Here is a 17,700-nt window from a genome sequence, read left to right as displayed (position 1 = left end):
TTCTGAGCAAATTCCACTTTCTCCCAAAAGTTTTATAGTTTTGTTTTTGACATGAGTATCTTTTACACAATGGAATTTAACTTTTAATATGTTAAGAAATAATAAATTAATGTTATTACTGGTGGTGGTTTAGTCGCTAAGTCGTGTCTGACTCTTGGGACCCCATGGGCTGTAGCCTGCTAAGCTCCTCTGTCCACCGGATTCTCCAGGCAAGAATACTGGAGTGGGTTGCCATTTCCTTCTCCAGGGGATCTTCCCAACCCAGGGATCGAACCCAGGTCTCCTGCATTGCAGGCAGATTCTTTATTGACTTAACTACGAGGGAAGCCCAATGTTGTTACTATCTTCTTCCAAAATGAAGACTTCTCATTATTCCAGAATCACTATGTATGGCTGTTAGCATAACCCACACCATCATGGGCCATTAGAGTTTCTCCTGTCCTTCAACTGACCCTACCCAGGACTTCACTGTGAATTAAATCACTTCTCTGTCATCAAGGCTTTGTAGTTAATAGATACTGCTTAATAATCATTGGAACCAGGTTGCCTTTATGCTCTGTTAGTCCCCAAACAATGATGAAAACTTTCGCTGGTGTATTCCAGGCGCCCATGAGACTAGTTACCATTTATAAGTCTTAGGAATGCACTTCCTGTTTCTGAGCCCCTACTACCATAGCCGAGGATAATGGTAAAATTATCCCAATGACTCCTCGGCAGTTCAGAGTGCAACTGTTAATGATTCCAAACAGCCAACTACCCAATCCCACCTTGTAAGGTGCCCTCTACAAAACTGATCCATTGATGATGGAGCTGCCTGCCTCATTTTTCAGTCTCAAGAAGCTGTCTCAGTTTAGTGGATGCTTTTCCTTCTGTCTGTCCTCCAACACACCAGTTGTTTGGGCTACTCTTTCCCTACCGATTTTAAAGCCACTTGTGTCATGTACCAGGTCGAACCCACATGTGGTTCTGTTTCCAGGCTGCTCACAGGTTCACTGGCCTGTGTACACACCCCCAGTACAATGCTGCGCCCTTTAATTCACAGTGCCTGCTTTACTATCGAATAAGACAAGATATATTCCCCCGACTTTCTTCTTTACCTCACACGGCCACATTCTTCAAATTTATCTTTAGCACTTTATCAAAATCTGTGAAAAACTATGTGAAGACTTTTATTAGATAAGCAATCAAATAATACAAGAAATAAGCCTTCTTTATAATATCAAATCTTCCCACCTACAAACTGGATATTTAGATCTTCTATAACTCTTAAGGAGGGCTTTTTTATTTCCTTTTTTTCTTTTATCTGAAAAGTCTTGTTACAAATATGAAGTTTAGTCTTTTTTTAAAAGTTACATTTCTACCTAATAGTTTCTGGGATGTAAGGATGGCATTGATTTTTGTATTACTCTTCTGTCTAGCAATCATATAAAACTGCCTTATTGGTTCTTGTAGCTTCTCTGCAGCTCCAGAGAAGCTAATAATAATGCAAATAATGGCAATTTTGTTTCTGCCTTCATCATTCTTATACATTTTGTTTTTCTTGTTCTTATTATACTGACTTAAAGCTAATGCATGGTAGCATAAAAGCAGTAGTTAAAACATTGCAGGTTTGAGTTCAGAGAATATGTATCATGTTCTCCTCTTTAGGCATATCTTTGTATATTTTAGGTAAACTTTTCATCGAGTAATAATGTTCCCTCTTATTCTTAAATTTTATTTTTTACAAATTTTGATTTTTTTTTTTTTTTTACATTTGAGAAGCAGGGCAGTCACATACTTAGAGAACAGACCCTGGAGTCAGTATTGAATATAATAAACATTGGGTGACAAGTTCTTTTCAAGGTCACATGGTTCTCAATCTTGCTGGTGTCAGCTTCTCTTTGCACTCTTTCTTTTAAAAATATTTATTTATTTATTTTCGGCTATCCAGGGTCTTCATTGCTGCATGGGGTTTTCTCTAGTTATGGAGAGTGGGGGTGACTCTTTGTGGCAGTGCTAAGACTTCTCACTGCAGTGGCTTCTCTTGTTGCGGAGCGTGGGTTCTAGGGCACGAAGGCTTCAGTAGTTGCGATGCATGAGCTCCGTAGTTGGGACTCACAGCCTCTGGAGCACAAGCTCAGTAGTTGGGGTGCTCAGTAGTTGCTCTGTGGTGTGTGGGATCTTCCCAGATCAGGGATCAAACCTATGTCTCCTTCATCAGCAGGCAGATTCTTTATCTCTGAGCCGTGAGGGAAGCCCCTCTTTGCACCCTTAAAAAACTTGAAGACAGCAACGAGCTTTTGTTTTTGTGGGTTATGTATCAATATTTGTCATCTTAGAAATTAAGACTAAGCAGTTTTAAAAATCTTCCCTGATTCATTTAAAACAAGCCCAAGTGAAAGCGAAAGTGTTAGTCACTCAGTCATGTCCAACTTTTTGCAGCCCCACGGACAGTAGCCTTCCAGGCTCCTCTGTATTTTAAAACAACAATAATAAGCCTGATCCATGTTAAGTAATATATATTTTTTTTATTAAAAACAACATAATCTCCAAAATAAAACCAAGGTGAGTAGGTGTATAAACTATAATTATTAAACTTATCCCAGTCTATTTTCAAGGACTATTACAGCTCTGCATATCTTCTGTAGAGCCTTGCCTGTGACATCTCCCAGCCTTCATGCTATTGTAGTCATACATTTTACGTCAATGTATTTTATAAACTGGGTTTTCCTGGTGGCTCAGATGGTAAAGAATCTGCCTGCAATGCAGGAGACCTAAGTTCGATCCCTGAGTCAGGAAGATCCCCTGGAGAAGGGAACAGCTACCCACTCCAGTATTCTTGCCTGGGAAATCCCATGGACAGAGGAGCCTGGTGGGCTACAGTCCACGGGATTGCAAAGAGTTGGACACAACTGAGCAACTAACACACACACACATTCACATGCACACATGTTATAAGCTACACAATATATTATTATCTTTGCTGTAAACAGTTCATTTTATTTAAAGAAAAATTGAAAATAACAGCAACAGAAAAGTCTTTTAAATTGACCCACAAGTACCCAACCCTGGGATCTGATGATAAGCTTTGGTTTCCTAAGCAACATTTTCAACGGCATGTGCCTTAGTTCTGATGGCTGCATCATACAAGAACCTGAACAAAAATAACATGCTAAATGCTGAAAGGTTTGGGAGGGTGTCCCTCATTGGACCATACACACTCTTCATGTTTTAGTTATTCTGATTTAGTAGAAGCAGAGAAGAAAACATTATGCAGTATTTTCTGAATTTTCTTCCAATTGCTTCCTTGATCTGCCTTTTGAAACGTGGTTAGAAAGGGGAAAGAGCTGCCCTGCTTGGGCAGTGGGTCTCAGCAGCCACTTCTACAATGGCCACAGGACCCCTAGCTCTGCCTGACTTTCTGCTATTACCCGAATTCTCTCCCTGCCACATGTCCTGCACCCCAGGCCTGGCCTAAAATACAAGCAGTTTGATGAGAAGAGAGATGAGACAATCAAAAGCATCACAGAAGTGCCCTGTTACCACCTTCCTACCATGTCCTTCTTCTGAATGGGGGGCTCTTCCAGAGACCCTGCCTTTCCAGAGTCCTCTCCTCAATCATCAGAACTATATCTGTGGATCAGACCTTCTTGGAGGAAACACTGTGCTTTGTCTTCATCTTTCCCTGCTCCTCCCTTCCTTCCTCCTTTTATCTCTCTTGTGAACATACTTTGAGTGCCGTGGAAGACTGAATAATGGCCCCTGAGATGTCCACACCCTAATGCCAGGAATAGTGACCAAGTGTCCTTCCATGGCAACAGGGGCCTCTGCAGATGTGATCAAGGGGGACACAGGAAGAGTCAGAGTCAGAGAAGAAGGTCATGTGACAACAACGCAGAGATACTGGAAGATGCTGCCCCGCAGGCTGTGAAGGTAGAGAAAGGGGCCAGGAGTCAACAGATGCAAGGAGCGCAGTTCTAGAAACTGCAGGAGGCAAGGAACAGGGTTCTCCTCTCAACCCTCTGGAGAGAGTGAAGCCCCCTCAATGCCTTTCAGTCCAATGACATGATGTTGAACTTCTGACTCCCGGAACTTTAAGACAATACATTTTTGTTGTTATAGACCACCAAGTTTGTGGTTATTTGTTAGAGCAAGAGGAAATTAATTCAAGCACCCATCAGTGTATCTGGTGAAACCAAAGCTCACCAGAGGGAGCTCAAAGGAGGGACTGGGCTCAGAGGGACCAGCGGTGCAGTCATGGCCACGAGGGATGATCAGAGCCACAGAAATGGATGGAGTGGAGGACAGGGAAGAAGGGTGTGACACACTGATGCCCAGGGCAGGGCTGAACCCCAGACAGCGCCATGCGGTGCAGGCAGTAGATACAAAAGAAAGACATGAATCGCTAGTGAAGAGAGAGTGGGGAGCTGCTACTTTCAGAAGTCAAGAAGAAAGGCCATGAAAATGGCCCGCCATCTTTTATCCTCGGCCTCAATTTTTCCCTTTCTTGGCTGTTAATGGGCAGGTGCCAAGGACCCTGTCAGCAGGCCTTTAATAACAAAATGCTCAAATCCATGGAGATAGAAGGTAGGTTAATGGCTGCCAAGGATTGGTGGAGGCTAGTGCAGAGTGACTGCTATTGGGTATGGAGTTTCTCTTTTGGGTGATTAAAGTATTCTGGAATTAGTGGTGGTAGTTGCACAACTCTGTGAATATGCTAAAACCCACTGAATAGTATCCACCTGCAATGCAGGAGACCTGGGTTTGATCCCTGGCTTGGGAAGATGCCCTGAGAAGGGAAAGACTATCCACTCCAGTATTCTGGCCTGGAGAATTCCATGGGGTCACAAAGAGTCGGACACAACTGAGCAACTTTCACTTTCACAGCTCAATAAAAATAGATGAGAGATAGACAGATGACAGATAAATATATAAAACCCAATGCCCAAGCATCCTTCATTTGCTGCAGCAAAAGCCAAGAGAAACCTGATGCCTCTAAGTTGCAAGTGTGCCTTCCCACAGGGCAGCTCTTGGTCATCCGCATTCCTCACCTTTCTCGGGCCCCTGCCATTATCCTTTCCTGCATGGCGGAGAGACAAGGGAAGGGTAGGTGGGGTGAGATTGTCGCCTGGAGAACTCTTCCCACGCTGGAGGTGTTTCTGTCAGGCCAGGAGACAGATTGCCACAGGACAGCAGCCAGAGCCTTTGGGTTGACTTCCAACAGCAGGTGGTGGTTGCTAATGAAGAAGGGGGGTGTGCTGCACTGACCCCAAAACTAATGAACAGATGGCATGGGGTGAACCCCTCTAAAACCAAGACCCACAGACACTGTCCAGTCAGACACCCCTCCCAACATCAGTGGGGTGTAGAGTCCCCAGATCTCTGAGGCTTAGTTTAGAGATGACTCTGTTTCTGTCGATTCTCTAGTGACACTTGTATAAGGCACAAAGTACGTCAGTGTTTCCATCTGTAAAATAGGTTTCTGGGTTGCCCCAGAGCAATTTTGAAGATATTTTCATTAAACCAGGGAGACTGTCTTTTAGGACTGAGTCATTAATAATGTGGACAGTGGCATAAATTTCTGATAATGTAGGGAAACTCTATTCCAGGCCAAATATTTATAATCCTTAAAATGTTTGCTCTGTACCTAATAGTTGCTTGATTATAGTATTATTGATTGGCTATAAACAAGAACATATCCTTCTCCAATCAACTGTGCCTCTCTTGAGCTGTGACTTTTTTTTGGTCTTATGAAAGGAGAATGATTATTTAACAAGAGCAGTTGCTGATTTGTTAAAATCATACCTTTTTCTGAAATTATGTGCTCAGGACACCTTTGCATATCCATGATAGTGGATTTTACAAAAGAGAATTTATTTTGATTTCTCTATAAGCTGGATCAGTAATCAGAAAACTTATTTTGTGGGGATTATTTCAATATCAGGCCAAATAACAAACAGATCCTTTGGGAGGCATTTGCATAAGCTTCCTAAAATCTAACTCGCAAACAGCAGCAAGAGCTGACCACTGTGGGAGCAGGCTGGAGGCGGGGGACCCTCCTCTTACCACAATGCAGTTTCTGCTCTTCTAAAGTGGGTTTCCTGGGGGACTTCCCTGGTGGTCCAGTGGTTAAGAATCTGCCTGCCCATGCAGGGGACGCAGATGTGGTTCCTGGTCGGAGAACAAAGATCCCACCTGACACGGGGCAACCAAGCCTGCACGCTGCCACAAGTGAAGCCCATGTACCACAGCTAGAGAAGGCCCGTGCAATGCAATGTAGACCCAGTGCAGCCAAAATAGATAAATAAAAACTAAAACATAAAATGGACTTCCTCCTCAAAGTTGAATTGTCCTTCTTCTCTGTAATCAGTCCTGGATGGTGACTTGCAAACCATATATGTGTTCTAAGCATGACCAGAACCTTGTAAGAGGTGACCCTCATCACCTTCAATTTATGGGAGAATTAAAGAGTTGCTCCCACTCCCCTGCAGCAACTAGAAAACATGGTGGAAATTAGAGCCACTGGATACGGGGCTTCCTTGGCACAATGGCTCACTCTCAACAGGGTGAGAGGGGGCTCAGGTGTACATGCCCCACAGGCCCTCCTCTCCACACCCTAGCATCTCAAACAGACACCTCAACTATCCAGACTCTTCTTCTACAAGAGTAATCTCTCCACCATCCTTCGGCTTCCACACCCTCCTTCTTCACACACATTTGGCCATTGGCCCAACGCTCTCTGCGCCTCTCCTTCACGTTTCATCCACACTCAGTCAATATCTGCTATATGTCAACAGTTAAAGAAGTGACAGTCGTCCAAGGAATCTAGGACTACCCAACTTTATCTGCTACTAGCTGGTCTTTGCTTTGCGGCTCCCAAGAAATAGATACACCAGGAAATGACCAAATGTTGAACATTTTTTGTTACTAATTTGGCATTGTCTCTAAATAAGGGGACTGGCTCTTCTGATTTGCCTGGGACTGAGGAAGTTTCCAGGACTGGGAACTGTATTCTTTTTTTATAATTTGTTTTATTTCTTGATTTTATTTTTGGTTGCACTGGGTCTTCATTGCTGCGCATAGGCTTTCTCTAGTTGAGGAGACTGGGGCTACTCTCTAGTTGCTGTGTGTGGGTTTCTCGTGCTGAGGCTTCTCTTGCTGTGGAACACAAGCTCTAGGGTACCGGGGCTCATGAGTTGTAATGCACGGGCTTAGTTGCTCCATGGCACGTGATATTCCCAGACAAGGGATTGGACCCGTGTCCCCTGCACTGGCGGGCAGATTCTTATTCACTGTACCACCAGAGAAGTCCAGCCTGGAACTTTAGAAGCAGGACAATCTCAGGAAAGCTGAGGCAAACTAGTCACTCTTATGGGTTCAGTTCTGTACCCCCAAAATTCATAAGTTGAAACCCTAATTCCCTGTATCTCAGAACATGACCTTTTAAGAAATAGGGTCATTGCAGTTGTAATTAGTTGATAGTAATTAGAAAAGTTCATCCTTGAGTCATGCCCCTAGTCCAATATGGCTAGTGTTGCTATAAAAGGGGGGAATTTGGAGACAAGGAAGCACACAGAGAACCATGTGAAGATGAAGGCTGAGAAGACTGGCATCAGCAGGTGTCAAGACAGTCAAAGCTAGCTAGTTACCCGTTGAAAACTGGAAGAGGGGCCCGGAGCAGACTCTCTATTCCAGCTCTCAGAAGAAAACAAACCTGTTGACCGCTTCATCTTTGGCGAAAGTCTGGGATCATGTTGCAGTCATGGGGGATGGTTGGAGAGAAGGGAAGGGATGGGGTAGAATTTGAGGACTGAGGATGGTGAAGAGAGAGAGAGGGAACAAGATCACTTAGAGCTTCCCTAGGCTCTGAGAGGAGGTGGGGCTTTGGAGGACTGAATGGGCAGTTGGATCCTGAGTCCTGTTCCCATGTAGCACATAGGGAATGGGATTGTGGGTGGGGCTTAGACAGGACTTCCCATGGGAATGAATCAGAAAGAACTTATTGGTCCCAGCAAAGCTCTCTGTGCTAAGCTCCACAAGGAAGTTCTGTCCTCAAGGGCACCTCAGTGCACCCCTTAAATAAGGAATATGATCCAAAGGCCAGAGACACCTCCAATGAATGTTCTGGACTCTGCCATGCCTTCCAAGGCTGGATACAACCCAGAGGAGGGAAATGAGGACCCCTGTCCCACAAGCAAGACTGAATTTCCTGCCAGTCTGGTTGGTGGCAGCTCAGAGCCAATTAAAGTTGATTTAAGAGAATAAACACACTGTAACATTTCTTATGTGCACAGATGTAGGGTAACATTCAAAGCCACTGCACATCCACTGATGCAAACAATGCTTTCAGCTCTTGCACACAGAGGTCCAACAGGCTGAAGTCCCCAGGCCCATTCTTCTCCCAGCTACCTTGCCTCTGCTGACCCTGCGGGTTCTATGGAAAGACACACTTCTTCCCATAAAGCCCAAACAGAAGTTAATTTAGGTGATTCTTGAAGTGCTATAGCTCTGCTCCGAATCACTAGGAGAGAACAGCCTGGGGAGGGCAGATGGGAGATGAAAAAGAAGCCCCCCAAAAATGGAAGACAAGAAGAAGAAAGCTGATTTGCAAAGCCACCCTCCAGCATTCTCCGGGGCCTCTCTAGCACTCCAGGAGGCCATCTCAACTCCATGGTCTGTGTCACCGCCCTATTTCTGGCTCCCCCTCACAGACCTGCATGCCTATCAGATTGGATGATGGCCCGCAGCTCACTGCACTGTCACACTTGCCATCTGCAAACAGAAGGGACTGTATTTCAGCTGGGGACAGGGAGAACTCAGGACGTGTGGCAAGGAAAAATGGAATGCAGTGGAGGAGAAAACTCCATTACGATCTCTCCGAGGAGCTGGGATCATCCATCTCCCTCTTCTGGTTGTCAGTGGGCATCTCTGCCCCCAGCTTCCATCGTGTCTCTGAAGGAGAAAGAAACACAGAACACATATTTCCCTCTTTTAATTGCAGAATTAAAAGGATGTGTGATAAAGCCCTACATGAACCTCACAACCTAATTTTTTTACCTCATCAATATCATGTCCTCCCCATTGGGGTGGTGGAGTCCACTTCTTTTCACAAGACCTCACCTCAAATTGTAGCTTCTTTACCTTCCATGACTGTGTTCTATCCATTAAGAGTCTTAACACAGACACTTTATGCCTCACATTATCTACTGTTTATCTTCCCTGCAAACCCATAAGCTTTAACCAGGGGATTTGATCTTGGATTCAAAAAAGAAATCAAGATGAAATGGTTCTAAGATAAGAACTCAACTAATGACAATGTTTTATTTTATTGCTTGCTTTTTAAGTTCACTTCCCCAGAGATGGAGCCCAGTGGAAGAGAGCCCCAAGCCGGAGCACGGAGCCCAGTGCGCCGGTGAGGCATGGCCGACTGTGAGATGGGTCACAGGCAATTCCTATGACAAATTAAAGCTTGTGACTAATCTTTTTTCTAACAAAGCAGAATGCAGTCAAGGTTAGCCTTCCAAAGAAATTGCTTTCACCCGCATTCTGATAGGTGATCTTGAGTGGAAGGGAAAAGAGTCAAGGGCCCTTCTATCACTTCGGTTCAGACTGACGCCTGGCAACAAAGATGGTAGTTAGATAGGGTTGTCAGAAAAAAGCTCTTGAGGTTTTTCTTGGAGTCCAGTAAATCCATGGGGGTGTATTTAGAATATGACGCCATCTGTCTCCTGTCTTATGACAGAATTACTGGACTGGGACTTGTTTTGCTCCCCAGAGGTACCAATCTCTCTGCGTCTCACTTTACACTTCTTAAAGGTGGCCATTTCACAGGACCTCCCTCACAGGGTCTCGCCAAAAGAAGATGACCTGTGGAAGACACACAATTGCCAAAGTTCAAGAGATGGACTTTCAAAACTAGCAAGAAAACGCCGCAGAGCAAAAGCTCTTGAGTGGTGTCTGAAAAAACAATGGATGGTGCTGAATGTCACTTGTGTGGGTGACAGAGGTACCCAGAATGGCCTCTGTGTGTCTAAAGGGTTCTGGAGAGCTTGGAGGAAAATGCACCTTAAATTTGGGAGGGGAAGGTTTGAAGTTATTGCCAAGACATATGAGGCAGCATTTCATCTTTACGCTGCACTGACTTCTGCCACAAGCATGTTCTAATAGTGAACTCAACAGTAAGGGGGCCATTTGTCCTGGTATACACCTGATACCATGGAGTAACTGTAAATAGGATCTTCTTTCATAGTCAGTGTCCTGATTAGCAGGATAACATATCTGTTCATCTGACCCAGTGGGACCCTTGAAAAACCATTCATTTAAGAGTCGTATCTGATGGATGCTTCCACGACTGTACTTTGCACTCTTGGCAAATGGCACACTGTATTAAGAGGGACAAAATAGAATGATTTGTATATTTTAGAGTCAAGTGCTACTTTACGTAGAAGTGCTGGATTTCTCAACTTCAGCACTGTTGACATTTGGAGCAGGATAAAAATTCTTTGCTGTGGGGTCTATCTTTGGCACTATAAGATTATTAAGCTGCATCCCTGACCTCTTCTTGTTAGATATCAGTAGCGCTCTCCTCCCCTGCTCCGTTTGTGACAGCCAAGAATATCTCCAGACATTGTCAAAGCCACTGGGGAGTTAAAGTCACCCCCGTTTGAAAACCATTGACGTGAAGATTCTTACAATAGGATTTCATGTACAAATCTGGGTAGATTCAGCCTCAGAGAGTCATGACTATCTGAAATAGCACCTGACTTTAGGGGATGAAGGGACTGACTTCAGAGAGGCTTCCCAGGTGGCGCTAGTGGTAAAGAATCTACCTGCCACTGCAGGAGATGCAAGAACCTCAGGTTTGATCCCAGGGTCATGAAGATACCTTGGAGAAGGAAATGGCAACCCACTCCAGTATTCCTGCCTGGGAAATCTCATGGACAGAGGAGCCTGACAGGCTACAGTCCATGGGGCCACAAAGGATTGGACACAACTTAGCATACAAACAGAGGATGAGAAACACTTACCTTTAGGGTTTAGAAGAATCTTGAGCTCAAGATTCAGAATCAGACAGATTTGGATTTGATGTGGCTCTACTTACTATGTAGCCTTGTGTAAATCACTCAACCCTTCTCAGCCTCAGTTTTCTCATCTCTAAATAGATTTTAAGAAAAATTTCTATCTTCCAAGGTACTTAGGAGGATTAAAAGAGGCATAACATACAAAGCATTTTAACCCAATAATATTGTAACCATGATGATGGTTGCTATTAACTGTTATTGTTATTAGACATTGCGTGGCTGTTAAGTTGCTTCAGTCATGTCCGAGTCTTTGCAACCCCATGGGCTGTAGCCTGCCAGGCTCCTCTGTCCCTGGGATTCTACAGGCAAAAATACTGGAGTGGGCTGCCATGCCCTTCTCCAGGGGACCTTCCCAACCCAGGGATTAAACCCACGTCTCTTGCGTCTCCTGCATTGGCAGGCAAGTTCTTTACCACTAGTGCCACTGGGAAGCTCTATTAGATGTTGGACAGTCATATGATGGCTGAATGGGCTGCTATATTCTGGAAAGTACTGTGGACAAGGCGATTTTTCTTAGGAATAGGCCCTTTGAAAGAAAAATCATTATACATTAAATAGTTGGACCTGTCGTATAGTACAACTGGAGACCTGCTTTCCAGGTATCTGACTCAGTAAACAAGTGGGTACATGTTTATTGTATTAAAGGATTCTTGATACTCATGGTGCATGAGCCTCAATTTAGCTTGGCCCCCATGGCACAACCCTACCTCTCCCAAAATCTAACCTAAGTCTCAACTGGGGAGACAGTCACTGAGGTCCTGAGGCCAGGACTGCACTGTCAACCCTTGGTCACACACAATCACTCATGCTCCAGGTGACAGTCCTTCCAGGTCAAAGTCTACTCCAGACTGGGATATGCCAAGAGGGCGTGAGCCATTTGTGGTCCCAGGAGAGTCCCTGAAACTCAACTTATCATGACCGATCCTGCGCTTTACCTTTATACCTGGCTGTGCTTATAAATGTTTACTTAACCCTCTCTGAACGTTGACATCTTCACCTGTAAAGTAAAGACAGATAATGCCTACTTCTCAGGTGAGTGTGCATATTAAATAAACTCATCAGCATGGCACCTAGACATAGTAAAGGCCTTACATGTACCTGCTGTCTGTCTGCCTCTCAGATGCTCGTGGATGGGAAATGAAGCGACGCTGACCAGTGCCCGCTGTGTCCCTCCCACCCTTTCCCTCAACGCTCGCTCCCTGCTCCTTTAACGCCCCCAGGGAGGCATTTGCTGGGGACCCTGGGGTGCCTAGATTGAGCTTCCTTGTCCATTCCCGGGTGAGTGCAGAGGAGCAGAGAGAAAAGGGGCAGCAGCGTGAGGTTCCCCACGGCCCCAGCCTGAGCACCAAGAAGGCCAGTTTGTGAGAGAGACCTTGCAGGTGGGAGACCCTCCCCCCCGATTGAAGACCCCACCTCACTCAGATATACAGCAGGGAGGAGAAGGTATTGTCTTAACAGCAGGTCAACTGAGCCAGTAGGAATAGTGCCCAGGGCCAATGGAACTTTTAAGGACCTGTGTGTGTGTTAATCACTCATTTGTGTCCGACTCTTGGCAACCGATGGACTGTAGCCCGCCAGGCTCCTCTGTCCATGGAATTCTCCAGGCAAGAATACTAGAGTGGGTTGCCATTCCCTTCTCCAGGGGACCTCCCCAACCTAGAGATCAAACCCAGGTCTCCTGCATTGCAGGCAGATTCTTTACCATCTGAGCCACAAGGGAAGATCTCCTTAGCAAGTTTTAATTTCTCTTAAAATCAAAACTAAAAAAATGAAATACAATACAACTAAGATTATATTTTCCTTAAACCAATGTAGTCATAAATATCTGTGCTCAGTCGTGTTGTACTCCTTGCAACCCTTTGGACTGTAGCCTGCTAGACTCCTCTGTCCACGGAATTCTCACGGCAAGAATACTGAGTGAGCTGCTGTTTCTTTCTTCAGGGGATCTTTCCAACCCAGGGATTGAACCCAAATCTCCTGTGTCTCTTGCATTGCAGGCAGAGTCTTTACCACTGGGCCATCAGGAAAATCCCAGTCATAAATATAATTACATATATATAAATATATATATATATACACAAATATATATAAAGATAGGTAGATAAATGAATGAGGTGGCCCATGAAAGTAAAAGTGCTGAGGACCCACTGAAGTCATGTGTCCCTGCCTCATGGTTCAGCATTCAATTGGTCTTAGGAAGATCTTATGATTGGCTTGAGGGCTTGATGCTTATTTGGGAGTTATTTGTGGGGCCCCCAAATCACTTTCCTTATTTCTCTCTCAACTTATCCTAAATTTGATTCTACTAGTAAATTTTGTGCAGGTGGAGTTTAAGTGAAAAAGAAACTGAACGAGAGCCAAGTTCCAGCTTGACACAAGTGATGCCAAGTCAGCAACACAGTCTAAAAGGAGGATCCAGCACCAGGGTGGAGGCCTGGAGACCCTGCACCATCAGTGACTCAAGGTAATGGTTGGAAAGGCTCTCAATTTGGGGATACAGTGACTATCTTATCCAAACAACAAGGGGTAGAGTGGTTCTACCCAGCATCAGAGTCACATGTCACAAACACTCTATCCCCCTTCTTCTCTGCTTGTCACTTTCACAGTGGATTCTCTACTTCCTAATGTGTTTATGTATAACAGAGAAGGCATCCCTGGTGTGAATTATCCCCAGTAGACATCCTCAATGATCCTCATGAAGACCAACGCTCTCCCTGGGCTGGGATGGAAGCCGGAGAGAGGAAGCCCTGAAGCTCAAGTGAGCAATGGCTCTACCAGCAAACTGCATGAAAACTGGAGCACTGATTCATGACTGCAAAAGGCTGCTGGGTGGGCAGGTGGGGAGTGACTGCTAATGAGTTTCTTTTGGGACTGATGAAATTTTTGGAGTTAGATGGTGATGATAGTTGCACAATCTTGCAAATATTTAAAACAAAAAACAAAAAAAAAACCCTGTGAATTAAAAAAAGGTAAAGGTGGGACAAACCCAGGGCAGACTTTAGAAATGGCAGGATGCATGGGGCCTCCACAGTTATCCATAAGTGCCGTCACTTTCCTCTTGTAGCTCTGCTCTGCTTTGGGTGGGTGGTTCCACATTGAGACAGACCGCCTCTCACTGGGCAGGGGGTCGGGGTGCCGAGGGATGCAATGGGATTCCTGCAGCCCCAGGCTTACACATCCTCCCTGCTCTGTGCTCTGCCTCAAGCACAAAGAGGGGTTCTCTTAACATTGCAGAGAAGTTTTCAGGGCTTGACTGTTCCCATGGCCCTCTTCCCTGAATCGGACATTGTGGCCGGAGGTAGGATTTGCTGATTGCCTTAAGCCTGAGTCACATACCCATCCACCCCACTCACTGGGGGTTGGGGAGGGGAGGGCGAGACTGGGGGCGGGCAGAGGGAGTTGCCAACCTCAAGCAAACCACAGGCAGTGAGAGTAGGGGATGGGTGGGTGGCTCCCCAAGGGTAAACGGAGTATTGTTAGCAAAAGCATCAATGGAGATTAGCTAGGCAAAAACAAAAGAGATTGAATAAGCAGCTGGGTGACCTTGAATTAGCCTCTAGGCCTTAGTTTCCCCACCTGTAAAATGAGAATAATAGTAATACCTGCCCCCGCAGGAAGTGACAATAGCAGAGCAAGCACAGTGCTGCGTTATCATCTGCACATATCATCTGTTAAATTTCTATAATGAGTGCGGGCTACTTACTTCCTCACCAGAGTGGATCTTTCCTTAGTTGTCAGCAACTTTTGAATGCTTTTTAGCAAGAGCCCGTCAGCTCTTGATTTTTGGCATAAAATGACTACAAAGCATGTGACCAATTTCTACATGAGACTGAAGTGACCATCACAGCCTCAATAATTGCTGTAAGACTGCTAGGATTGAGCTATATTCCTGGCCAGCCTTTCTCCTAGGTCTAAATTCCAGGCATTCTTGGGACTTCACCACCTGGTGGTTCAGGGGTTAAGAATCTGCCTTGCAAGATGCAGGGTTTGATTCCTAATGGGGGAAATAAGGTCCCACTTTTCTAGGCTATTCTTGCAGGTCCCTGGAGGTTCAATTTTTCTCCAAGGAAAAAGCAGCCTTTTGCGATTCTCACTGATACTAGGGCCTTTCTTTTCCCCACTGGTGGCTAAAGCCAGAGGGGGAAAAAGGCAGAACTCTGGGTCTATACATGTCACATTGCATTAGTGCTTATTTCTAGAGACAAATGGCTCCATTAAACACTGGGAAAGCCTTCTCATACCTGGACAGCCAGCTGAAAATATTTAAATTGAATTTCACTCTCATAGCAGAAATCCATCTCTATAATACAGTCCCCAAAAATCCTTCAAAGGGTTTTGTGTGCACAGCTTCTGAGATTTGATGATAAGAAATGATTGCTTTGTGGGAGGGGGGCAGTGGAGAAGATTATTTCATTAGCTTTGTCAGCCTTGGCATGAGGTGACATTATGAAAGGAATTAGCAGCCCTGTGGACTATTCAGGGTATAAATAAATATTTTAATATAATTTGGAAGACACTGCAATAAGGTCCAGCCTGGATAATCCGCTCCTTTCATTATGATGTGCTTATGGTTGAAATTCAAATCTCTGAAAAGTCAATGAAATAGTCCTACTCATTTTAAGAGAGAAAATACACATGACAATTTTCCAAACAAGGATTTATACAGGTGCGGCTGACCTCAAGGCCCATGCAGTGTTGGGGGCTGGGTTAGAGCCCTCTCAGGCAGATTCTGGGGCCTGGCACTGGGGTTGGCTTCTAGTTACCTGGACAACAAAGAGGGAACCAGGGGTATTTATGCTCCATCCAGACCTGACCCAGTGGGCCAGGGAAGATAGGGGGCAAGTAATCCCTAAGCTCTAAAAATCCCCCAGAAATTCATTGAGAATCTTTTGCAGGGCTTCCTTGGTAGCTCAGTGATAAAGAATCCGCCTGCCAATGCAGGAGACACAGGTTTGATACCTGGTCCAGGAAGATCCCACATACTGTGGAGTAGCTAAGTCCATGTACCACAAATACTGAACCTGAGCTCTCGAACCCGGGAGCCACAGCCACCGAAGCCCCCCCACGCTCTGCAACTACAGAAAAGCTCGAGCAGCAATGAAGACCCAGAACAGCCAAAAAAAAAAAAAAAACAAATCCTAATAACTACCTAACTAAATAAAAAAAATTATAAAGAATGTATACAAGTTATTTTTTTTTATTTTTTAATGTTTTTTTTTAAACACCAAAAACATTTTGTATTGGGGTATATCCAATTAACAAGGTTCTCAGGTGAACAGTGAAGGGACTCAGCCACAGCAGACACGCTATTATTAAAAAAAAAAAAAAAAGAATCCTTTGTGAGGATGGATAAAAGAAGTATATTTTCACCATATCAGGACTGAGCAGATTCTCAGCTAGCTACCACCATCCTCACCCCTTCTCCCCAGGGTGGTCCATGGAGAGGGTCTCTAACGTGCTGCCTGCCAGCAAATTCCATCCCTTTCTTACCAGGAGATCTTAGGCAAGTTCTCTTGTTCCATTGAGCCTCCGTTTTCTCCTCTGTAAAATGCAGATGCTTCCTCAGGATGTGCTCTGAGGACTGAATGAAATGAGGAACATGAAGCACTGAATACAGTAATGCAGCGTCTGGCTCCTGCAGGGTGTCCTCACCCATTTCTTCTTTTCTGACACAGAGGTAGGAAGGGATTCTTAATTCCTCTTTAAATAGCAACAACTGATTGTCATGGGTTACACATTCCTGTTTGTTGTAGGGTTCTAAGAAGCTGAGAAGTATGATCTTCCGAGGAGAATTAGAGTCAATTTTTTTCTTACCTCTCATTTTCTGTGTCACCCTTGATATGCCCCCTTGGGTAAGCTGGTTCCTGGTTACTTGGACCAGCTGGTCCCCAGACTGCCTCCCAGCTCTGTCATTTGCTGCCTTCATAGCTGAGGCTGTGTAGAGTGAAACTTCCAGGGATCATTTGCATGAAACTTCTCCTTTTTTTCAGAAACATCTCCCTCATGCACACTATATGGGGTCCCTTACATTTTTACATAGCCTGGCTTCCCCTGGCCAGTGGGGATTCTTCTAAGCACCTGACCCAAACAGGTAAATCAAAGTCCATCTCCAATCAAAAGAAAAGAAAAAATAAACAAAAGAAAAAGCAAAACAAATTCATCTCCATCAGTTGTTCTGGGATTGAAAAAGAGCCTCAGGAAGCAATGAAACTTAGCTCAAAGCTGCTGACAGCCATCTTGCCAGCAATTTAGTAGAAAAAGGGGCTGCAAGGAGAGAAAGAAAAAAGCCAACAGAGAGAGCAGCAGAGAGCAAAGATGCAGGGAGGGCGCTGAGTCTAGCCAGTACTTGACTTTCTAATTCGGTTCCATCAGATGCCTGCCTGCACCACTCTCCTCCTTACAGTTTGGATATTTCCTTTCTTTGGGTTTTATGAGCCAAAGAATTTTCTTTTGGCCAAAGTGAGTTTGAGTTGAATTTCTGTCCTTTGCAACCAAAATTCTTGATTTGGAGCACCATTTTTATTTGATCCAAATATCCCTCATGTTTATTTGGGATGGCATGGTTGTTTCTTTGTATGGGTTTTTATTTTTACATTTTATTTTATTATAAGGACATTTAAAATAATATCTAACTCTTAAC

General features: G+C 44.6%; 1 long non-coding RNA gene across 1 annotated transcript; it reads right to left on the bottom strand.

Moving 5' to 3' along the window:
• Positions 1 to 9,320: 9,320 nt before the first annotated feature.
• LOC122446260 lies at positions 9,321 to 16,991 on the bottom strand. Its single transcript, XR_006270830.1, has 3 exons — positions 16,875 to 16,991; positions 16,551 to 16,641; positions 9,321 to 9,846 (listed from the first exon to the last, which is right to left on the bottom strand). It is a non-coding gene; the product is annotated as an uncharacterized LOC122446260 (long non-coding RNA).
• Between the last annotated feature and the right edge of the window lie 709 nt (positions 16,992 to 17,700).

Source organism: Cervus canadensis, chromosome 8, assembly GCF_019320065.1.
Source record: "Cervus canadensis isolate Bull #8, Minnesota chromosome 8, ASM1932006v1, whole genome shotgun sequence".
Classification (NCBI taxonomy): domain Eukaryota; kingdom Metazoa; phylum Chordata; class Mammalia; order Artiodactyla; family Cervidae; genus Cervus; species Cervus canadensis.
Note: the sequence above shows the minus strand (reverse complement) of the source record. Positions and strands in the feature narration are given on the sequence as shown.